Source organism: Eucyclogobius newberryi, unplaced genomic scaffold (genome assembly GCF_026437365.1).
Source record: "Eucyclogobius newberryi isolate DKJ021-1_F unplaced genomic scaffold, fEucNew1.0.hap1 SCAF_17, whole genome shotgun sequence".
NCBI lineage: Eukaryota > Metazoa > Chordata > Actinopteri > Gobiiformes > Gobiidae > Eucyclogobius > Eucyclogobius newberryi.
The window spans coordinates 20,313,518-20,319,946 of NW_027315801.1; positions in this window are offsets into that span (position 1 = coordinate 20,313,518).

Sequence of the window (6,429 nt, forward strand, 5' to 3'; positions counted from 1 at the left end):
GTTTGTAGCTTACAGTGGCCCTGATAAGCCCAAGCATCTGTACGAGTCTTCAACTAAACCCAGCCCATGGTTCACTGCCTGCACCCCGCGATAGAGAGAAAAAGGGTGAGAAGGGTGACACCTAAAAGGAGCTCAGAGAAGTGACTGCAGGGAAAGAGGAGTGATGTAAAGTTTGTCCAAGGCTCTAAACTGAGAGAAAGCACTAAAGTGCTGTGAAGCTGGTATCAGTGATACATTTGTAGTGAGTATACACAGATCCAGCCGCACTTCTGGAGGGTTTACTGCATGTACCTGTGTATCACGTATCATCACTGCTGTGCATGAATGAAAACATCTACTTTTTGGAGAACCATCTTTTTCTTTTATTATGACAAAGCTTTTTTTCTGCTCCCATTGCATGGATTTGATGTGAACACACATCCACTGGCAGCAGTGGAATGAACCATTGAAGAAAAAACTAGTGTAATGGGCTGTAGTGTGTGTGTGTGTGTGTGTGTGTCTATCCTATTGTGCGCCCGCGGCCAGCCTCTGTCGCTTTAAGCAGAGTGATAGTGTTTTAAATATTATTTAGCCGTTTCAAAAACTGTTTAGTTTTAACCTTTTGTTTGATAACCCCATTAAATTGTTAAACTTTACACTGAGTCTGCCTCTCCTTTGACCACCTGCAACACTATCTATTGGTTTTAAATTGTATTTTAAAAGGTGGCTTTAAAAGGTTTGCATGTTGGCAAAGGCAGTAAGCGCTCTTGCCTCCCAAGAAGGAGATAATGGGTTCAATTCCCGGACCAGACCAACATCACATGATCTCTCTGGGTGGAGTCTGCATGTCCTCCCCGTGTTACCCCGGTTTTGAAATGTGCCACACTCATGTCAATTTCACAACAAAGTCTGTTCCTTTTCTTATTTTTTATGTCCAGCATCCTCAAAGGATCGCTCATAAAGATATTATATTATAGTATTGAAGTTATAGAAATGGACAAGGGAAATGGCCCCAGAGTCTGACCTTTTGGGACCAGGCTGATGCCAAGACTTAACTCTAAAAGGAGGGCTTTGATTCAGGGTAAACTCTGGGGCCTGTTCCCTATTCCTTTTGGCCCTTGTGGGGCCAGGCTTGTGCCAAAACTTAGCCCAGAAAGGAGGACTTTCATACAGGCTAGACTCTTGAGACTCTGGCCTGGTGACAGGTCTTATCCCAAAAGGGGTTTTGATACAGGTTAGACTCTGGAGGACTTCCGTGGTCCTTTTGATCATTTTAGGTGCAAGCTGGTACCAAGATGTTGCCCAGAAAGGGGGGCTTTGAGTCAATCTAAAATATTAAGAAAGAAATCACAAGACGTACCATCACGACAGTCACAAGTCGACTACTGAGCACACCAAATTCCCTGCAGCACGAATCATATGGGTCTAATGTGTGTTTTGACCTCCGGCGAACCCCTGAGGTGGACTCACCGAACCCCTGGGGTTCGATCGAACCCAGGTTAAGAACCACTGCCTTAGTGTAATGATATTTTGCCTGTCTATCATAAATAAACCCTGCTTTCACAGCAACATTCATCACAGCAACAGGTGAACCCTATGTTTGGAGAACGAGGGAAAAGTCTTGCTGCTTAAATATCTTATAAAGTAGATTGATTTGCATAAAAATGTCCAATGTTCATGTGACCAATGTAGGATATTAAATATATCCTATGTGTGTTCAAATGCATCGAGGAGAAAAGCACCAGGAATCAGGAAGTTAAAGTAAGTATTTATTTCCTGCCCAGTACAATTATAAAGGCAGATCTGATTATTCTTTATTCCAGCATAGTTTAATACATTATTATTCTTTACCAACAAGTCAACAATGCACATGTGGCAGTAGGCCCTCATTAACGCTGTAGCGTCCAGTCGAATTGAGAAGGCCAGAACTGATGGTTAAATGTCTTTTGTTGCTTCCTTTCCAACCAACGTAAGAGCTAGACAGAATAAAATGAAAAACAATTACATTTTGGCCTTAAATCACCGTGTTTCTAGCTCATTACATTAGTACCATATTTTCACAACATATTCGTCCATTAAACATTTCAAATATCTCATAAATACAATCGTTTTAACTACGGCCGTGGCTGGAGAGCCGCGGCGCGGTCAAATAGCCACGCAGTTTCAGGGACCGCGGCATTTCCCTTATAGCCTCATGGCTAACCCTAACCCTAACCCTAACCTTAACCCTAACCTTAACCCTAACCCTAACCTTAACCCTAACCTTAACCCTAACCTTAACCCTAACCCTAACCTTAACCCTAACCTTAACCCTAACCTTAACCCTAACCTTAACCCTAACCCTAACCTTAACCCTAACCTTAACCCTAACCTTAACCCTAACCCTAACCCTAACCTTAACCCTAACCTTAACCCTAACCCTAACCTTAACCCTAACCTTAACCCTAACCTTAACCCTAACCCTAACCCTAACCCTAACCCTAACCTTAACCCTAACCTTAACCCTAACCTTAACCCTAACCTTAACCTTAACCCTAACCTTAACCCTAACCTTAACCCTAACCCTAACCTTAACCCTAATCTTAACCCTAATCTTAACCCTAATCTTAACCTTTTTTACCGTTGTTCAATTTACTTTTCGTCTCTTCCTTAATGTCAAGTAGACTTCCGTTTCACGATCACTTCCAGTTACACAGGAAGTTACCAAAATAAAGCAAAACCTTACCATAAAACATAAACGTGTCAAATTGACCTTTACAAACGCTGACAGCCTATGGCCTGTGACCTGGGCCTTTAAAAGGAGGCGTCCTCACCTGCGCTGGCCCTTCTCGCCTCTGACGTCACCCGCCACATGGGAGCAGTGCAAGCGGCACGAGGACCGGAGCATTCGTTCTGATCGCCCCAAAAACACCCCAAAGTTTAGGTTTAAAGCCAGCGATCACAACAGCGTGTTAACCAGGTTGGTTTGCGCATCGTGCGCTCACCAAACCCTGCTCCAACCTTGTATGACTCGTGCCGCACGCTCCCCAGGTTTAATGCCCCGGTAAGCTGTCTCGCTTCCATAGATTTATATTGTAATCAAACTCGCTCTAATTTAGCACTGTTTGTAGTGCGTGACGTCACGTGCAGGCTTTGTGCGCCGGGATTCCTCCCAGTCGCGGCGCGCATAGTGCACAGATTCGAGCACCGGTATGTATCTTTTCCTCTCTCCCTCGCTTGTTGCGCTCGGTTCTGGACATTCATATATGAGTTAATTTCCCAAATATTGTACATTCTAGGATTGGTAACTCCGCGGGTCTCTCCTTCGACCCCAAACCCAGAACTTCCCTCCAAGTGCCCTTGGTGGGTTCGGGCACGTTCGCACCGGCCCCATTCTACATTGACAGACTGTAACATATCAACGTGTGGAGTTTTTGAGTGTCGGCTCTGGCCCCCAGCTGGACTGTGGGACTGTACCGGGTCCCAGGCCTGCTGCTAAGGACCAGCGCCACCTCCTGGTAGGGTAATTGGGCTAAGTGCCTTAGGGACAATCTGGGCTGCTGTTTTACTTTTGTTATTTCTGTGAATCGTGTTTAAATGTGTCTACTGTTTTAGAGGTGTGAATGTGTGAATGAGAGTAGTGGTAGTTTTATTAGTAAAAATACAAATATTTTATTTATTCTGTCCTTAAATTTAATAAATTGTAAGCTTTCCTATATCTGAGTCTCCTGGTCCACTCAAAGAATTTGCACTTGCCTTTACCTGTGTATATGTCCCTGGCACCAATCCATTGTGGCGTTGTTGGAAACTAATACAGTAAATACTTATTAATTTAACCCATAAATTGGAATTCATGTGGAAGACATCCATCCAAACAGAATATCCCTATCGTAGCCACGACACAGATTCCCTGGACGGCCGGAACATGACTTTTTAGTAAGTGGAGTCTTATTTGCTATTGTGGCAGCGTCTTCAGCGGGCGCCTCACTGCTCGTCATGCCACATTTGGCGTTGTTGGCAGGATAATTGCTTTAAATTGGAGGCCTTGTTCAGTTTCATTAGCCTAACGTATATGTCATGTGACTTTGTCAGTGTGTCATCTTTAAGACCTGTCGTATTTATCCTATTTGTGATTATTGTGTATTTTGCATGCTTGTTTTGAGTGTTTTTGCTTTACTTTGAAGATGTTGTATATTTTAAAGATTGTAAATGGGGTACTAATGACATGGTTATCTGACTGACACTTATACAAGTTGTTTAAAGGTTTAAGTCATTGTAACCAGTTACAAGAAATGTATTTCTTTTTAAAAGGCGAGGCACGGCGGTGTGTACTGGCGGGAGCGTACGAGTCAGCGATGGCATAGTGGGAGGAAGGATGCCTTACTTTCCCAGAGCGTTTAAGGCGCAGCCGTTGTTCACCTGTGTGGTCAGTGAGTACAAGCCGTGTACAGCAGGTCGGCCAAGTGTCTTAACTTTCATTGGACAGTCAACCTTCAGGGTTCCCTATCGGCCCTCCAGGGTGGTACAATAGGGTGATTGTTCCTTTGCGTCGTTTCCAGTGCTGGCCACTGTTTGTTTTAATGTCGCTCCGAAGTGTGGCCTACCTAGTGGCTCATATCCACCTAGGCCAGCTTAACTTAGGCCTTTTGGCAGTGAAGCCTAAGGTTTCTTTTGAATGTGGAAGATTGTGTATAATGGCCACTTCCAATTGTCTAAAATACTTGGTTGCGCGCAACATTATGTGTGTAAGTATGTGTGCTTTAGTTGTCGTCGGGACGCCGGCAAAACTTTGGGGGGATGAACGTGGCATTATGGGGTTGTGTCAAAATTCGCCATCCAGTAGGTGGTGCGAAAGCGTATAAAAGCGCCTCGTCTTCACTCTCTCACTGCGGCTCGTGCATTTCCGGTCCTGTGTACGCCCTGTCCTCGCTTCGCCAGGTAGTATTCACTCTGTTACAAAACTAACCACCTTAGTCTATCGCTTAATGCGTGTATTGTTTTAGTGCCGCTGCGTGGCTTAGCCCTGTCGCACACCGCTTCATCGCGCTCGTTGTCCGTCGCTTTGGTGGCTGGCACATCTTGAGAAGCTGGGGTCCGATGTGTCGTAGCTGGCTATGATGCGGTCAGCAATCACCCGTCAAGGGTGTGCGCTCACGAGCCGTTACAGAAAGTAGGTGCTGCCTCGGTACAATATATGTGTTTGAGCTAATTCTACCTTTTCACAAAGCTTCGGGGTTGAGCCACCGGCCCGTCGCTGCCTTGCCTTTATGCCTTGTCTTTACTCCTTTACTGCAATGCCTTGTCTTAACAAAAGTTAATATATATTCATAATAAATTAATGTAACTCATCTGAATGGCCTCATTTTTTAATCAATAGTATGAACCTGTGTGCCTTATGTTAATATGGTCCTGGGCCCATTAATGTCCAGGTGGCGTTGTTGGTATTTTTAAAATGTGTATCAGAGAGCGTCTTCAGCGTTGCGCCTCACCGCTCGTCATGCCACTCTATTGCGGTCGGCAGCCCTATGTTAAGGATTACGTACACAGGATGGCGGCGCCCAGAATAAGGTGAATAGCAGCTTGGTTGTGTGGGCAGTTATATTCTGATCTAGCTATCTCCGCATCAAAAACACTGCTAAACGATCAGTTGAAACTGTATAGTCACGTCACAGGTAGAAGTCCTCGTCTCCTGTGCTGCTACAAGTCCATAAATTATTGCCAGAAAGAATCTGAGCATAGATATTAACACGTTGCTTAAATGCTAGTGTTTTAAAATACAACTTAAAACCAATAGATAGTGTTGCAGGTGGTCAAAGGAGAGGCAGACACAGTGTAAAGTTTAACAATTTAATGGGGTTATCAAACAAAAGGTTAAAACTAAACGGTTTTTGAAACGGCTAAATAATATTTAAAACACTATCACTCTGCTTAAAGCGACAGAGGCTGGCCGCGGGCGCACAATAGGATAGACACACACACACACACACACACACTACAGCCCATTACACTAGTTTTTTCTTCAATGGTTCATTCCCACTGCTGCCAGTGGATGTGTGTTCACATCAAATCCATGCAATGGGAGCAGAAAAAAAGCTTTGTCATAATAAAAGAAAAAGATGGTTCTCCAAAAAGTAGATGTTTTCATTCATGCACAGCAGTGATGATACGTGATACACAGGTACATGCAGTAAACCCTCCAGAAGTGCGGCTGGATCTGTGTATACTCACTACAAATGTATCACTGATACCAGCTTCACAGCACTTTAGTGCTTTCTCTCAGTTTAGAGCCTTGGACAAACTTTACATCACTCCTCTTTCCCTGCAGTCACTTCTCTGAGCTCCTTTTAGGTGTCACCCTTCTCACCCTTTTTCTCTCTATCGCGGGGTACAGGCAGTGAACCATGGGCTGGGTTTAGTTGAAGACTCGTACAGATGCTTGGGCTTATCAGGGCCACTGTAAGCTACAAACTG